Source organism: Pteropus vampyrus, unplaced genomic scaffold (assembly GCF_000151845.1).
Source record: "Pteropus vampyrus isolate Shadow unplaced genomic scaffold, Pvam_2.0 Scaffold461, whole genome shotgun sequence".
NCBI classification, from domain to species: Eukaryota; Metazoa; Chordata; class Mammalia; order Chiroptera; family Pteropodidae; genus Pteropus; species Pteropus vampyrus.
The window spans coordinates 2821287-2839184 of NW_011889242.1; the positions used below are offsets into that span (position 1 = coordinate 2821287).

The 17898-nt window shown below is 46.9% G+C and overlaps 2 long non-coding RNA genes across 2 annotated transcripts; one reads left to right on the top strand and one right to left on the bottom strand.

Annotated features, from left to right (window-relative positions):
• Nucleotides 1–6304: 6304 nt before the first annotated feature.
• On the top strand, nucleotides 6305–10731 carry LOC111732438. The gene is made up of 3 exons (XR_002777548.1): nucleotides 6305–6421; nucleotides 8860–9034; nucleotides 9333–10731. It is a non-coding gene; the product is annotated as an uncharacterized LOC111732438 (long non-coding RNA).
• A 51-nt stretch (nucleotides 10732–10782) lies between these two features.
• On the bottom strand, nucleotides 10783–17469 carry LOC105306805. The gene is made up of 2 exons (XR_897174.2): nucleotides 17211–17469; nucleotides 10783–11964 (listed from the first exon to the last, which is right to left on the bottom strand). It is a non-coding gene; the product is annotated as an uncharacterized LOC105306805 (long non-coding RNA).
• Nucleotides 17470–17898: the final 429 nt, after the last annotated feature.

Genomic DNA, 17898 nt, shown 5'->3' on the forward strand with positions numbered 1-17898 from the left:
GTTTGTTTTTCTTCTTTGAAAGAGGTTTTTTTTTTTTTTAAATCACTAAATAATAGTAAGCTTTTCTGGTGTCACTCAATAATTTCTCCCATTCCCCCACCTCAGCAACCACCAATCTGTTGTATCTATGAGCCAGGTTTTTTTTTTTTTTAGATTCCGCATATGAGTGAGATCATATGGTATTTGTCTTTCTCTGTTTGACTTATTTCACTTGGCAAAATACCCTCAAGGTCCATCTATGTTGTCACAAATGGCAAGGTTTCATTCTTTTTTTTGTGGCCAAGTAATATTTCATTGTATATATGTACCACTTCTTCTTTATCTAGTTGTCTATTGATGGACACACAGGTTGCTTCCATATCTCGGCTACTGTAAATAGTGCTGCAGTGAACATGAGGATGCACATGTCTTTTGGAGTTGGTGGTTTTGTTTTCTTCGGATATATGCCCAGAAGTGGGATTGCTAGGTCTTATGGCAGTTCTATTTTTAATTTTTTGCAGACTTGCCATACTGTTTTCCATGGTGGCTGTACCATTTCACATTCCCACCAATAGTGCACGAGGGTTCCCCTTTCTCCACATCCTTGCCAACACTTGTTATTTCTTGTCTTTTTGATGATAGCCGTTCTGACAGGTGTGAAGTGGTGTCTCAGTGTGGTTTTAATTTGCATTTCTCTGATGATTAGTGATGTTGAGCATCTTCTACACTCTAATTTTAAATGCTACTGAAAAAAAGCAGCACTATATATAAATTAGAATCACTGCCATTTTCATTCCTCAAGGATTAAAATTCTATTACATGTAAAAATCTCTATTATTTTACCTGTAGATACAAGCTTAAAAAAAAAAAAACACCACAGTTCCCTTTTAACTGATACATTAGAAAGCTTTATTTTTCAACTGACATACATTGTGAATATAAGAAATTCAAAGTTTAAATACTATCCCAAGATCTGGAGATGAAGAATTGGATGTGGGAAAACAATCACCATCAAGCAAGTACGGCAAGTTGCCAGTAACCAGAAACAATCAGAAAACTAAAGTTATCAACAAAAATTAAAACTGGGAGGGAGATTCCAGCTCCATTCATTTGTAACTGGTTTATGCCTTTGCATTAGAGTAAAGGTCTTTTAAAGGAAACAAAAAGCAGAAGGGTTGAACTCATCCCCACCAATGATTTGAAATTTAAAAGTTTAACTTTGTGTTGAAAGGAAATACCTTTGCCTTCATTTACCCTTTGCTTAGAGGTGAGGCTATTGTGAAACAAGTGGTGTTCCTAGGTCCCCAGAGGTAGACAAACATCATTTGCATATAAAATAAGATATTTATATTAACCATTGTTCTTTGTAAACAGAACTAAAAGCAAAGAACTCTGCACACACTGGTCAACTCCTCTGGGGCGTGCCTTTGGGATGAACACCTGCCCTCCCCTTTTGCTCTTCCCAGTCCCTCTCCCAGCACAACGCATCCCCCCTTCCTGACTAGAAAGCCCCACCCATCCTTCCAGGTCTAGTTTCTCTTCTACAAAACCTTCCTGATCCTATAGTTAATCTCCCCTCCCCTGTGCTTCCACCTGGAGCCCTGTAACCTTTACATTCTGCCTTTGTGATAGTGACGGTGTCTACCCCAGTGGGCTACATGAGGATGACACGAGATAATGCACATGGGTTGAGTTCCAGAAATAGAAATATTGTTATTATATATCTGTCGGTTTCTTCTCTAGTACCACATAGAATACCTGGGAAGAATGCCTGGTACCTAACAGATGCTTAATTTCATTCAACAAAGTAACATACACTTATTAGGCATCCTTCCAAACAGTTCATCCTTATATTGGAGAAAACATTAGAAAATTCTGCCCTTCATACTTCATATGCACAGAGGCGCCATATTAGAATTGCGAAGTGCTGTGCTAAAATATAAGCGTTAGGGTGTTTAGAAGACCACACAGGGCCTTCAGGGGCTGTGCTCTAGACACGCACAGGGACACGCAGCCCACAAGCATGGTGGCCGGCTGCCTCGACCGCTGGTGCCCTCTGTCTTGTCAACTCTGTCTTGCTTTAAGATCTTTTGATGCCATAAGAGGAAGTTAATGGAGGTTCTTAGTGTGCAGCGACGCATGGGAGCTAGTGTGGGAGAGAAGAACTAAAGCAATGAAAACTTGGAAGGAGAAAAAAAATAAAGTAAAATAAACTACAGAGAACTAATTTTATCACGAGGACACAGACCTCTTCGTCTCGTGGCCCTTAAGTAGCACCGACTCAGTGGTTTGGAGCCACCCAGTGTCACCCAGCCCTTTTTTCCAGGGTTGGCAGTGCCTGGGTGAGATGTACCAGTCCCTTAAGCGTCACCCTTGATTTTATCTGAAGAAAGTACAGCTCTCAGTAACACAGAGATTTCCTTTTTGAAAAAACACTTCCTAAATGTTATCTTCAATTGAACGCTGAAATCCATTGAATAGGGTGATTCATAGGATTTATACCTCTGGTGAGTCAGAAACATGGTTAATTTTTATCAAAATCCTCAAAGAACATTAAATAATTTAAAGATTCAAATATGACCCCATATATTCTGTACTAAACATAATGTTATTTCAGAAATACACTTTGGCAGCCTCACCTCAGACATTAATTGCACAATACTTAACAGGAAAAAGATCCCGTTCATTCCATCCACTCAGCAGATGACTCACTTGGGAGAAAAGGTCCATGTTTTGGGCTTTTTAGGTTGCATGTGGCTCTGATTGTGTGAACGTTGCTCAGAACATTGCTCTTTCCATGAGATTTTTCCTGTTTGAAATTTTGCAGAAACTCCCTGAAACGTCACCATCTCCATGCCTCAAACGGTTAACAGTGGCTGCAAGTGTGGAGCAGAAAAGGAGGGGTCTTCTACTTCTTACTTTGTGCAATCCCGTCATTTCTTTTTTTTTTTAACATCAAGCACCTGTGTAACTTTTAAAACAACTAACAAAAAAAAAGTAGCATGGCACTTATTTATAAAACAAGGAAATAATAAAATGTATTCACACTCAGATGTGCTAGTTATAAAATATATTAAGTGAAATACTTCATATCTCAGATGGGTCTACCAGAAATGTAAGTGAAATTTTGGGTGCAAAGGGCCTTTCAGGAAAAGTGACCCATGAGAGCATTTCATGAATAGTCCGTTACCCTGCCCCCGGGACAGACAGCGCTGACAGCTCAGACACACCGCTCAGTCTTCTCTAAGCTCTCTAGGCACCTAAATTATAGTCTCCTACAATTTAATCTCATAAAATGCTACTGCAAGGAGTTAGTCTTACAGTATACACAAAACAGTGAAACACAAAAGGAGCAATAACTGTAAAGAAGACTGCAAATTCTGTAAAGTCATGGCTAAAATTGACATTTTCCATAAGAACAGATAACATAAACATTTTTATTTTCAATAAAAATATTTTAGTATAGCACTTCTAAAACTAAGCTTTAATCGTAATTAAAAATTATCCCAAACATGTCATATTAGGTCAAATTCAATTCACTGCCCTCTGAGGCCCGCCGCCGAGTGGTTTTTCACATAAAGAAAACTCCCATTTCCTCCACTTAATACGTAAGAATGTATTTAAATTCTTTCAAAAATAATGTACGTTCTCAGTCTGGACTCCTGGAGAGCAAACTCCTGATTATTACCTGCTGGCCAATGTGCGACTGCATCTTATTTATTCAGAGCTTCAAGGTGAGAGAAGAGTTTTGAGCCAAAAGTGTTAGGGAAAATAATGGCTGAAAATGCCACATATTTGGCAAAAGATGCCAGCCTACAGAATGAAGAAGGGGAACAAACCCCAAACAGGACAAATTTAAGGAATCCATGCCAAGATGAGATACAAACTTTTGAAAACTAAATACAAACATCTGGAAAGCGGCGAGAGAGAAACACCAGCTCAATTAACTGACGGGACAATTTGAAAGACATTGGTTCCTCATCGGAAACCAGAAGCCAGAAGAAAGTAACACGATATTTATCAAGCGCCGAAGGAATCACCAACCCAGAATTCTGTATTTAGTGAAAAAACCCTTCAGGAATGAGGGGAATGAGACACTCCAGATAAAGAAAAACTAAGAGAGTCTACAGCCAACAGGCCTAGATGAAAAGGTCAGTTAAAGCAGTGGTCCCCAACCTTTTTGGCACAAGAGACAGGTGCACCCATGAGAATCTAATGCCTGATGAGCAGAGGCGGAGCTGAGGCGGTGATGCTAGCGCTGGGGAGTGGCTGCAAATACAGATGAAGCTTCGCTCACTGGCCCGCTGCTCACCTCCTGCTGTGCGGCCCAGTTCCTGACAGATACTGGTCCGAGGTCCCAGGTGTAGGAACCCCTGGGTTAAAGGATGTTTTCCAAACAGGAAGACCTCAGTAAAAGAAGGAATCTCTAAACATCAAGAAGGAAGGAAGAACAGTAAGAAGGGTGAAAATGAGGATGGATATGATACATTTTCTCTTGAGTTCTCTAAATTATGCTTGGTAGTTGAAGCAAAAATTATAATACTGTGTGATGTGGTCCTCAATGTATGTAAGAGAAATACTTAAGATGATTATAAAGGAGAGAAGGTAAAGAGAATTAAAGGGAAGCCAGTTCTCTATACATTACTCATATCGGAACGGTGATACTAGAGGACTGTTTTAAGTTACATAAGTGTAATACCTGAAACAAATACTAAAGAAGCTGCACAGAGAGAGCCACTTACAGCATTACAGGCAACTTAGAATGGAGTGCTAAGAAATGTTCAAGTGACACACAACGAAGGGAGGAAAAAGAACAGAGGAACGAAAAAGAGAGGAAATAGAGAAGGAAAGCCCAGCTCACTAATGATTTCAGACCCCTCCAGTACTTGCCTGCTTTGGATGCTTTTCAGCACCTTCAGGGAGCTGCTCTTTGCACAGCAGCTTGCCCAGAATTTAGTTGTCATGACTGGGCAAGTTGCTCTGAGAGGAGCTTACTCAGCCATCATTAGAAGCAGTGTCTTCTTAATTAGTTTTATTAAAATGCCTTTCATTTATAATAGGCTTAGATTTATTAAAGAAGCACATTAAGTCAATAGCGGGAGTATTCTATAATTTCTCAATTGGGAAAGTTGACATAAATTAATTTAACAAATTAACTTCTATTATTTTTATGTAAAATAACTTGTCATTTTGATATTTTTCAGAATAAAATTCTAGGCTGTTTTATGTTCTCTTAGATGAACAAGAACAGGGAAAGGTGCAGCAGGAATTGTCAAACCAGATCTAAGGAAAAGAAGGCACTTCGCATATTCTTGGTCACTGATGACACCTACCGGCTCACTGATGGCAGTGGTTTTGTGCGGGGTGGAAGTGAGGGAAGGTCACTGTCAAAACACAAGTGCATTTATTGACTCGAGTTCGGATGAAAGAAAGGAAGGCACTTTCCTTGTGCTGTGAGGTGGAAGTGTACCCAGCATGAGCAGGCTAAACCCACCCACTCCTCCAGACCTGCTCTGCTTTCAGTGTTCCCGATCCCACTGAATGTCACCACTGACACCCACCCTCCCTCACCTGCCACATCCAATCCACCACCTCTCATCTCTACCTCCACTTCCTAATGAGTCGACCTTACCTATTGCACACTTATTATGTTCCAGGCATTGTTCCAAGTGCTTTATTTCTGTCAGCCCACTATTCCTCACACGACCATAGCCAGGAGGAAGGAGAGGGGACCAGGCAGAGAACTCTGGCTAGCATCCCATACCCAGCAGCCCCTGGAACTGGGGCCAATCCTGGCAGGTGGCTTCAGCTTTTTTATTCAAGGTGACACCTGCCACCCTCTGACCACCACACTGTGCATGGCTCCCAGATTGTCTACTCACATCCCTTCCGTCCCCTCTAATCCATCACCAGAGACTAGCCAGACAATCCCCCAAACATAACTCCAAATTGTGTCCCGTCCCCCAGTAAGTCTTTCTGCTTTAGGACAAAGACCAAACTCCTCACTGCATGGCTTACACTGTCCTCCACGGTGCTCCTTTATGATCATGTCTGGTAATTTCCTGGGAACAGGATCACCCAGCCTAAGAGCATGACTATTTGCTACAAACTGCTTTCCGGAAACGCTGTGCCTTTTACACCCTGGAGGGTGTACACGGGTGCCAGGATCATCGCACGCTCCCCGGTACTAAGGGTTGTGATTTTTACAACGTCTGTGATATATTATTTCCTCTGAAATTACTAGATTATCTCTGAAGTTAACTTTTCCTAGGTATATGAATTGTTTGTATTTCCTCTTCAGTTCAAGTCCTTCCCTCTTACACGCAAGGACTCCATTCTCCGCTGAGTCAGTAAAGCAACAGCTCCCCGGAGGAAGGCCGCAGGACAGGGGCTGGCCGCCAGGGGGACGGGAATGGTGACAATTAGAAGGTCGGGTCTGGAGGTGAGGCGGGTTAAAGAGATGCTGGGGTCGGAAAGCGAGAGGCTAGGGGACGAGCGGGGAGGGCACTCAGCCGAAGGTCACGGTCTCGGGGGCCCTGGACTCCGGGGTGAGGTGGGGAGCAGGAGGGCTCAGAACCAGGGCTGGCGGGGGTGCTGGAATGCGGCGTTACAGTTGGGAGGGTCCGCGGGTCGGGGCCGGCTCCCAGCATTTGGGCGCCCGGGTCTCGCCTGGCCAGCGCCCCGCCGCAGCACGGCGCAGGCGCCACGGGACAGCCAGACTGTCCCTGAGGCTTCAGCGCCCCACTGACGCGCTGCAGGGGCTGCAGGGGGTCGCGCGGATGCCCTTTTCTCCGACTCTGCGCGGGCGCGCCCCAGTCGCCAGGGAAACCGCTGCGGCGGCCCCAGTAGGTGACGTCACCGGGTGACTCCATCAGTGCGCGCAACCCTCGTAGGCCCCGAGCATTCGGATCCCCTGTGCAGGTGGTCTTTTCCTGGCCTGTCCAAAGGAGAAGTAGCGACCTCGGCGTCCGAGACTGCACGTCCCACGATACCGCAGTATTGCCACGACAAGTCCGCTGGGGGACTCGGAACCGGCTTTGGTTTTCTGATGCCAGTATGCTAAACTAACCTTAAGATACCATTTAAGCATCTTAAACTCTTAAATTAATCGCAAGGGTAGCTCTCCAATACTGCCTCCATGGGGTACACGGTTGTCGCACACTCATTTCAAAAGGCGTTTTTTTTGTTCTTTGCCGTTTGGGGCATCGCTGAAGTTTCATTTCTCTGCGGTTTTGCACGTTGTCCATCCTGAGTTCTGCGAGGAGGGTGATTCCTTGGGTTCTACAGCACACTGGTGAGCAAATCATTATGGTTCCCATCTTACACCTGCTCTCAAGGAGATTGTAATAACATTTCCCCAAGTGGGACTGAATCCTATGATTCCAATTCCCAGACTTGCCACCACACTAAGAATGGTTATCTGAGCTCACTTTTCAAATGATAAACCACATTAATATAAATGTTTTTCAGTGCCACATACAATATAATTCCGCAGACTGTGATATTTGTGGTTTTACCTTCATGTATAACAAGTGACAAGTGTCCACCTCACTGAATTTTCACACTAACACATCCCCATGTGACATTGCCCAGATTAGGATACAGACCATTCATTATCAGCACCCTACTAATCTTCCACTCTGAGTCCCTACTTTCCCCTACCCCCCCCCCGCCCCGCCCACCAAAAGTAAACACCAGTGGCGTGTCCTGGCAGTTTGTCCGGCTTTTCACTCAACTTGTCGTCCATGAGATGCACCTGTTTGTTATCTCTGTGCTTGCTTGTGGTCTGTTCATTCTGACATTTCATTGTGTGATCTACTCTAAAATATTCATTCATTCTACTGTTGCTGGACATGTGTGTAGTTTCCAGTTTAGGGCTATTATAAGGAGTGCTGTCTACATCTGTGCACAGTGGGAGCACACATGCACAGGGCTGGCCCACAGCACAGGTGTCATATCCGGCTTTAGCAAACACTGCCTATTTTCTCAAAGCTGTATCAGCTTGCTCTCTACCATCAATGTGGGTTTTTCCCCTTCCCATCCTTGACAAAGGTTGGTACTGTCTGCTTTTTGTAGCTCATGTCTTTATTTTGAATTAATTTCTCCATTATGGCTCATGATACTTAAAAGTTCACTTAAATAGTCACAGTATTTCCATTAAAAATGTAACATATGAGAAAGTAATTAAGTGCTGTAAAATATTTTTAATTGGGTTAATAAATCAGTACTTCTAAGTGATCTTTTTTTTTCCTGTTTCCACCAGGCCTGTTAATTTATTCACTGGAAAAACTATTCATTTACATAATGTTTTAACTGGTTTCAAAAAGTAACTTTTTTGGTAGGGAATGGATTTTGACATCATTTTCACAGAGCTTCTACAATAAATATACATGGATTCACACCTTAAATTATTTTTAAATTATAAAGTATTTCAAGCATTTGGATGAGAATACACAGTGACATAAATACTTGCATACCTACGACCTCACTTTATCGAATCTTGCCACGAACTGTCTCGTGGCTTAGGAATATGTTGACCTGCTTAGGCCGTAAGTATCAGTTAGCGTGGACCACAAGAACCATTTTGCCTGAGATCTGGAGGGTGGAGGTGAAGCAGCATCCACAGTATAAATGTTCTGGAGGTTGATGTGGTCACTTACCTGCTGCCTCCTCTCCTTGGTGTGGGGTCCTTCTTCAGTTCCCAGTTCCAGATGTTTCCTTCTGTGACAGAGGACACCAGCTTTACCTGGAGGACTCCCCGTTTTCAAAATGGGGGGCAGCAGGAGACTGACATGAATTCCGGTCTGTCCTCATGGGTTCCAGCTTGTCCTCACTGTCCCGTTTACATCCACCTTCCCTTCCTGACTGCCTGCTCTGCAGACTCCAAGCTTCAGCACTGGATGAAGGCAACAGCTTTATAGAGACTGCTGAACCACCTCTCAAAAGCGCCTACCTTCACCTTACTTCATATGAGAAACACCTGCCAGAAACCAACCCAGATGAGTGTGCCAGAAGAGGATGCTGGGTGGCCATTTCCTAAGCGATCTTGTAAGAGGTAAGCAAAAAGAAAAAATGCAGTAAGACATATCATTTAGAAGATCCTTATTTATTTTAAATGTCTATAAATAAATTAGGAAAAATATTCAATATCTGATTTATAGGGATTTCTATATTTTAAATGGAAAAGTTACAGGGTCATGAATATAGCTTAACTCTATGCTGGTAAAAGTAAACCCTCCCTTACATATGTGTCTATGTATAAGCAATGAGGAAGGATGCAAAAGAATTTATTACTCTTGTTCACCTCAGGTGGAAAGATGACTTTGATTTTATATATTTTGTACCATATCCAGATTTAAAAGCATTTATTCCTTGTGAGTCCTGGGACAGCATCAACATTGAAATGACAGGAGTGTGGCATGTGAAACATGTATTTTTGACGAGTCAACAGTATCATTTCCAGGGTATGCGACTGGCATTGTAACCCATCTCCCAAACTCCTCATTGCCAATTTCAGCTAACATATATGGAAAAAGTAACATCTCCACGTGAGAGAATACTTTTAGGGGGAAAACACAGTTAAGTGGGGCAAAGGGTAGAGGGCTAGAGGAGAAAGGGCAACAGAGGAAATGTTGAGGGGAGTGCCCCACCACAGAGCTGGGGACACGCAGCCACACTGTAGAGAGAAGAGAAGCAGAAAACCAGGGAAGAATTAAGAGTGGCATGAGGTGATTTTCAACCACATAAGGACCCACACAGGGCTCAGGGGGTAAGCAGCACATGCCCAGAGAGGCGGGAGTGAAAGATCATTGAGGTGAGACAGAAGAAGGAGATGAGTGTTGGGAGGCACACATAAGTACCAGGAAAGGAAGCAACGTTGGAAAGACCAGGTCCACCCGTAACATGGTACAGAAACAGGCCCCTACAGACAGAACTGCTCATGATCCAGAGGCTTAATTGGGCACATACCAACAGTCTGGGAGCACATGTACCCTAGGAAACCTACCTTGTCTCAAAGAACCTCAGAGGGCGTTGGTGACTAGGATACTTTAACCAATTGCAGCCTGGGGGTGGGGGGTGGGGGGGAGGCGGGACAGAGCTCTAAGAACCAGCATTTCAGCCCCAGAGTACTGCATTCGCAGAATGAACACAAAGCTGGAAGTGACAAAGCATAATGGCCCCAGTAAAATGGGAAAAAAAATAAAGCTTTCTGTGGAAACAACTTTTCTGAATTTTCTTATGTTAACATGACGCTCTTAAATTTGCTAAGACACAAAATTAATCTTTACAGAAATGAGTGAGTGCAGTGTTCTGGAAAACACCTCTTGCAAATCAAAAACAACCAGGGACTTAGTCATGCACTGTTGATTTTTAGATAGTATTTATCACTAAGCCCTATTCAAGAGGGTTTCTCCTTTACATGTATATTACGTAATGTATATTGTGTATATTTGACACAAACAAAATTTTTGCCAATAAAAACTTACACTCTACTGGGAGTGTGCTTTCACTCTCAGAAGTGCAAAGGTCTTATATACATCACCCTCACCTCAGTTATTTTCACACGGCTCTCTGCTTTCCTGAACAGGTCCAGTAAAACTGACCAAAATGATTCATAATGGTCCCAGGCCAACCCTGCTTTGCAGTTGTACTGAGGAACTCGCACAGTTTCCTTAAAAAACAAGATTATCTGCTCCAAAACACCAAAACATCAGTTTTGAGAGTCTAGATCTCCTGAACTGTATGGCAGGAGTTTCCCAACCTCCTCATTGCCGATTTTCTTTTTAATAAAAAGCGTTCAAAGATGTTTAAAACATTTTTATTTTAAAAATAAAATTGATTCATAAAGTGCAGGGAAAAATGATTTCTGTTCAGTGCTTTATATCCATCTTCGACAAGCTGTTGGCAACAGAAAAGAGTGAAAAAAATTAGACGTACATAATCATTAACTTCAAGCTATCTTAGTGTGAAGTTATACCATGAACTATAAGAGCTGGTGATAAAGGTAAGAAAACCGAGACCCTGAAAACTTGCACAGCTCTGATAAAAAAGCCAAGACTAGATGCAAGGCTCCTGACTTCCAGGGCATTGCTCCTTCCACTTTACCAGGGTGCCAATAACCTAAGAATTCCGACTGGAGATTACAAAACAGGAATGCAAAGATGTACTATGGCTCTACCAAGGATATTATTGAAAAGAATGATAAGGGGGGGGGAGGGAAATGGTGGCAGGAACACCTCCACAGTCCGTTCTTTTTTTCCCTCTCCTTCTTTCCAGTATTTACACCTTGAAGTTGAACGCTGTCAACCTGCGACATCGCACGTGGTAAGACATTTCCAGTAAACACCTGCCAATGAACTGAACTAGGACACCAACATGGAAGTTGTTGGGGAAAACAGAACTTTCTCCTGCAGTCTCCAGCCACTAAGGACTGCTCACCGACACTCCGGGAGGAGCCTGGCTCGGGCCGCATGGGGTGTGAAGCCAGTGGGCTCAGGCCGGATCCCCGCGCAGGCGAGACGGGGGTGGCAGCGCGGGGACCAGCAGGGGCCTACCGCACGGGACTCAGGCCAGGTCTAGCTCTTTCTGCGTCGCCGCCAGCTTCTCCTGCTGCCTCCGCTTCTTCCAGTTCAGGTAGCGCCTCCGCAGCCGGTTCGCCTGCCAGCCCACGAGCACTCCGGAGGCGAAGGCCAATAACACACAGAGCTGCAGCTTCCTCTCGGATACGCCCGCCATCGGAGCCACCAAACGCGTAGGGTGGACTACGGCGCCGGCGCCGCGACGGAGTCAAGGCGCAGCGCATTCACCGAGGCGGCAGAGGGGGCGTGACGTGCCCGGCGCGGCCAACGGAGCGGTGGTGAGGTCAAAGGGAGCCGCGCGTTCCTGGAGGAGGCAGAGAAGGCCCTCCTGGAGTGTGGGCTGCGTCTGGGACTTGCAAGGATGGCACCCTTGTGATCACTCCAGACTGAGGACTTTCCTATGGGCCTGATGAAGTAAGCAGGCCTGTCAGAGAAGTTCAATAGCAAAGAACTGAGGTGGCTTCCGTGGGCGCGGCCCCCTCCTGCCAGCAGCCCACGGAAAATTGGGGGCCGCGGAATTACCTGCCCATTGTGAATATTCTTGGGAGCAGATTCTCCCCCAGCCCAACCTCTGGTTTGGAACGCAGCTGATGCCGACTGTAGCCTGCGAGACCCCGCAGGAGGACCCGCGTGCCTGGAGTCCCCACCCACCCGGGCTGTGGTTATGTTACACCACGCGAGAGAAACTAATCTGTCCCTGCAAGGGAGACCGCTCCTGGAGCCTGAACTCCCAGACTGGGGGCTGATCAGCCTCTCTTCAGACATCATCAGTAAACGGACTTTCATGCTTGAAGCAAAAACCTAAGTCAGTAGGGATTTGATAGAGGCAGTATTGGGTCCAACGTGAATTCACATCTGCCATGCTTACTGATCATTTTATTCAGCAAATATTTGTTCAGTGCTGCAGTGGGCAGTGGGAGTGTAGAGATGCATAACCTCTGTCCTCAAGCAGCTTGGTGCAGTGTGAGATGGGAAGAAATATTATGACACACTCTGATGAACGGGAATATGTAAAATATGTAGCTTAGGATTTTTAAAAGAAAAATCGTCAGTACATGCTTTCTCTCATACTCTATCCAATCTCTGGCCTGTTGGTTCTGTTTTCAAAGTATAGCCAGAAGTAAACCCCTTCTCTCCATTTTTCACTTACTGCTGCCGCTTGGGCAAAGTTGCCATCACCTCTTAGCGGAGCTACTGCAATAGCCCCATCAGGGCTCTGTGCTTCTCTATCTGCCCACATTTTGTACTCAATACAGCAGCCAGAATGAGCCTTTGAAATCAACTTGGGTCATATGTTGCTTCTGCTCAAACCCTACACTGCCCAAAGCCCCTATAGTGGTCCAAGGGATCCCTAAGATGGCGTGATGCCCCTGCACCCAGGGTGCTGTCAGGCTTAAGGGACAAGAGGGCCAAGTGCTGAGAGCTCATGGCTCAGGACAGGGCTGTCTCCCCAAATGTCATCCTAGTCACCCCTGCCCAGGTCCCAGGTTCCCCACCTCCAGATAATTCTCCATTGGTGTTTAGCACCTCTAGGTCGGTGAAGAAGAGGCCAAAAGAGGGAACACACTGTGCCATTGAAGTGAGGGGGGATGAGCCCCTGCTCTCAGCAGCCCCCACAGACCCTCCCCTGAAACACTTCAACCTCAACCTCCTGGCCCACCCCAGCATTCCCACCTGAAGCACCTCAGGACCCTCAGAGTCTCCTTCAGTTCCTTCCCCATCCCAAGGACACCAGATGCCTCCTGATCACCTCCCAGTCTGCTTCTGGCACATCCATCGCAGGGTCTGTGGTCCCAGGCCCAGCCTCACCCCCATATCTATCCTGCACCCATCATAGAGATGAGAACACAGAGACTTACAGATGTCAGATGGCTGCTTAAGGTCACGCAGATCGGAACTGAGAACTGTCCAAAATTAGTGCTGCATGATGATGTCCCCTCTTAGGCCCCTGAGACTTACCTGCTCCAGACTTGGAGCATATCCACATGGCTGGTGAAAAGCTGACAGATAACTCAAAGTACCTGCGAGGCAATTGCAAATTAAGTACTTTGATTGCGTTGGACAACCTAACATCAGATTGTCAGGTTGCTGTTGGCAATGTCAGTGCTAGAGCCTTTTGTTTGGAATCTGACTGCAGCAGTTAATGTTTGCAGATGCATGTCCTTCTACCAGCAGTTCCATCCCTGGGCATCTGTCTCCAGCTGGGGATAATCTATATTGTGGGCTGAATTGTGACACCCAAATTACATGACTTCATAACCCCTGGGACTTCAGAATGTGCCTATATTTGGATTTTTGGTCTTTAAGGAGGTAATTGAGGTTGAGTTCAGTGGGGTCTGTCCATATGGCTGATGTTCTCAGCAGGGGAGGGGAGGACACGTGGAAGCACAGAGGGAAGTCCATGTGACACAGAGATAGAAGATGGTCACTGATGAGGAGATGGCCCCTCAGGAGAAACCAGCCGCATTAATGCCCCAGTCTCTAACTTCCAGCCTCTGGGATTGTGAGAAAATAAATGTCTACTGTTTGCACCATCCAGTGCAGTCCTATGTTATGGCAGCTGAGCAAACTCTTACAGTTTGTTAGGACACATGTTCCTGGCAGCACTGCTGAAAGGGCACCTGAGTTGAAGGAATCACATCCTGGTCCAACGGCCTTGGAAGGCTGCGTTGTTGTGGCCAAACGGCCTCCATTATAGAATAGTATGAACATAAGTGAAGCCATGGTTTCTGACCTGGTAGCCCCCTGTGATATGTTCTGTGAGATGCCAAGTAGCAGGGAAATGAATAGAATAGCTTAATCCCATCCTCTCCTTTCTATGTATGAACCATGGTGATAAGTGTGATGGTCTATGAGGCCTGGAGAAGGTCTGCAAACAGTGGAGCTGGTGTGGAGAGTTAAACAATCAAAACTAGCAAAATACAGAGATGACACAAGTGTTTGTTTCTACGATTCTAACTAATATGTGAACAGTATTTCTACTCTACCAGGAAGCTGGTGGAGGAGTGGGGTCCAGATTCCTTTGGGCATGGGCCTGTGAAATGCCATGTATGCAAGCCCTTGGAGGGCCCCAGGGGAGTCCCCAGATTTGAGTCTGAGTTTGGGGCCACCTCAGTCATCTCAGGTTCCTGGCTGTGGAGATCCCTCTGGGCCAACTCTTGGCTCATTCCAGCACTGGATAGTGGCCTGGCACACCTGCACTTGGAACCGGGGTTGGGGTGGGTGGACCTGTTGGCCATCTCCTCCACCATCTCTGGGGTGGAGGGGGGCGGGGCTCTGCAGAGACAGAGCGTGGTCCTGGGCCACAAGGCATCAGAGCCTGCCCAGGCTCTGCTCCTGGGGGAGATGCCCACCACATGTTCTACTCCCCAGATCAGGCAGAGGCGTACCTGCAAGACATCCAGCCAGGGACAGGACAAGATGACACATGAGGGCTCAGGATTAACAGGTGGGTAGAGGAGCTTGGTCCCCAGCACTCACCGTCCCGTCCTGTCAGCCATGACCTGAGGTATGAACATGACGGACCTGCCCACCTTCTGACCCCTAAACAACCTGGTCCTGCTCAGAGTGGGTGCCCCTCGTCTCAGGCTTTCCCTCACCACCCCCAACACACACATGTGCACATACATGCAAACACATGCATGCACGCACACACACACATATAATGCAGGTTTAGGGGTGTGGGGCTGCCTAGGTAGGTTCACAGTTGAGGCCTAGCCTAGCCTGCCCTGGGTTACCTGATGGAGCCTTGTGCCAAAGGGCCAGTGGCATCAGAGGTGAGGCCTGTGTCAGTGTCTATGGCAACAGAAACATCTCTCACTCGGGCTGTCCTCAGCCAGAGTCTTGGAAAGTCAGGAAACATCCTGCTCTCTTGACTGTCTCCAGACCGGGGCCTTCTCTAGAATGTGAGTGGCTAACCACCAGAGTTCTAATTTCTCTTGGGATCTGTCACCAAGGGAGCGAGGCCACCTCTTCAAGGTTCCATTACCCGGGCCCCTTCCTCCAATCAGAGCCACCCAAAGCCCCTTCTGGGCTGTTAACTGCTCCCCATCCTCGCTCAGGTCACCTGCACACTGATATCCAGCACAGCCCTCCCCATGGCTCCTGGAGCACGTGCCGTGTTCCCGGCTTGGAGGGGAGAGCGGAGTTCAGATCTCTTTTTTTTTCTGACCAGTTCTCTGTCCTGGAAAAGCTTTGTGCCTCTCAGGGCCTCCCCAGTTTCCCCACTGCACAATGGGGACAATGCTAGAGACCACATCCTAGGGACATTGTTGGGTGTGGGTGAGACCACACCTATGACACCTGTGGGCTGGCATCACTTGAGTCTGATGCACAAACTCAGAGTTGGAGGACTTACAAGGAGTGGGATGTAGCATAAAACACCACTCAGAATGGGCCTGGGGTCCAGCCATGTGATCTTGGGGAAGTCACTGCCTGTCTTGGCCTTGTTTTCAGGTTTGCACCTTTAAGGGGATGGAATTAGAAGAAATTTAGACCTTGTCATCCACTGGCCTAAAACCTTCCGATGGTCTCATGTTCAACTCAGAATCAGACCAACGCCCTCGTGTGAGTCCACGTGGTGGCAGCCTCCACAACAGCCCCAGTGACTCCTGCCTCCTGGCATGAATGTCCCTGTGTGTCCACGGAGTGGTTAATAACTGGCTTCTGGACAACAGAATACAGCTAAGGTGACAGGGTGTCAGGTCCGCATTTAATTACTAAACTATCACTTCTGTTACTCATTCTTGAGTTCCTTCCTTCTCTCTACCTCCGTTTTAATTTCTCTGTGTGTGTCTCTGTCTGTCACATCTCTGGAACTGGGAAAGCAAGCTCCAATGTTTTGAGTTGCCCTATGTAAAGGGCCCAGAGGAGAGAACCAAGGGAGTGTCCGGGCCAACAGGCAGGAACTCAGGCTCTCAGTCCAAACTGCATCCTGACAATAACCAGGCGAGTGACCTTGAGAGAGAATCTGCCCCCAGTCTTGCCTCAGAAAACACAGCCCCTGCTTCATAGAGACCTTGAGGCAGAGCCAAACTGTGCCCAGATGCCTGGTCAACAGAAATTGTGAGATATTAGTATTTGTACTTTACAGATGTAATGTTATCTGTTTAAGTTTCCCCATCTGACAATAATAATAAACATACCCTCTCTGAGGTTATGGAGACTATTAAAGAATTGTTTGAAAAATGGTGGGGACACCTGGCATATCACAAGGGTTGTGTCTATATGCTATAAATAAGTTTAAAGATTCTTCTTTCACTGTCTGTAAGCTGCCAAGGGTGAGGACTAGCGCCTGGCGGAAGGTAGGAAGTAGCACTCCATTACATTTGATGAATAAGTGAATGAGCGACCCTCTTGAGCTCAAGAAAGTTTTGTTTTTCATGAATGTGATATTGTACAGTTAAATCCACAGACAGGGAGGGCAAATAAAGCTGGGGTTCTTAACCCAGGTCTAGGAATTGCCTGGGCAGGGGGAGGGGGAGGGGTGTTTGTGAAGCTCAGAAATTACATGCAAGGTTTGTGTGACAGCGTCCACACCTTTCATCAACTTTTCAAAAGGTCGAGCCCCACAGGATTAAAACACACTGGCAAAGAGAGAAAATCGGCAGCCTCCTACTCTCTCTCCCAAGCCTGAAGGCAGGTTCAACTCACCGGGAAGTCAGCAACACTAGCCAGAAAGTCAGCTAGTTGAGTTAGAAGGCGGTTCAGGCTCCTAACGACGTGACCAGGATAAGACATGGACGCCAGCAGAGTGCTGTCACAGTACGGACTCCAGCAGACGTGGTCCCGCTTCCGGGCTTCGCCTGTGCTGCCGAAAGCGGAGGCCCGAGCATCCTTCAGGCTGCGCGGACTGCTTAGGGGTCAAGACCTCGAGCTACTTCGCGCCTCCTGCGAGGCCCCACCCCCGTGCGGCCCCGCCCCATGAAGCCCCGCTCCCGCCTAGCTCGGCGCGAAGCACGACGGGAAGCTAAGATGGACACCTCCGTTTGAACGTATCTCCAGAGCGGCTCACCTCCCGTCCTCCTGTCTTCAGCCGCTGCTCGCTCTTCCTCTGGAGTAAGGGATGGAGAGGGAATGAGAAGCTGCAGCGGCCGAGGAATCCCCGTGATCGATTCTGCCGCTGCCCTCGGGGAGCAGCCGGGGCTCGCCGCGCCTGACGCGTCCTGAATTACTCAGGTAAGGGTCCGGCCAGCGGCGCCAGTGGTCAGCGCGTGTCCTCTGACTCCCGCACCCGCCTAGGGCCGGCAGCGCAGGACCAGGTGAGGAGACCAGGAGCCTGGGGGAGGCCCGGCCTACGGGCTGGGCTCTCTGGGCACGTCTCCCCGCGCCCCTCCTAGCG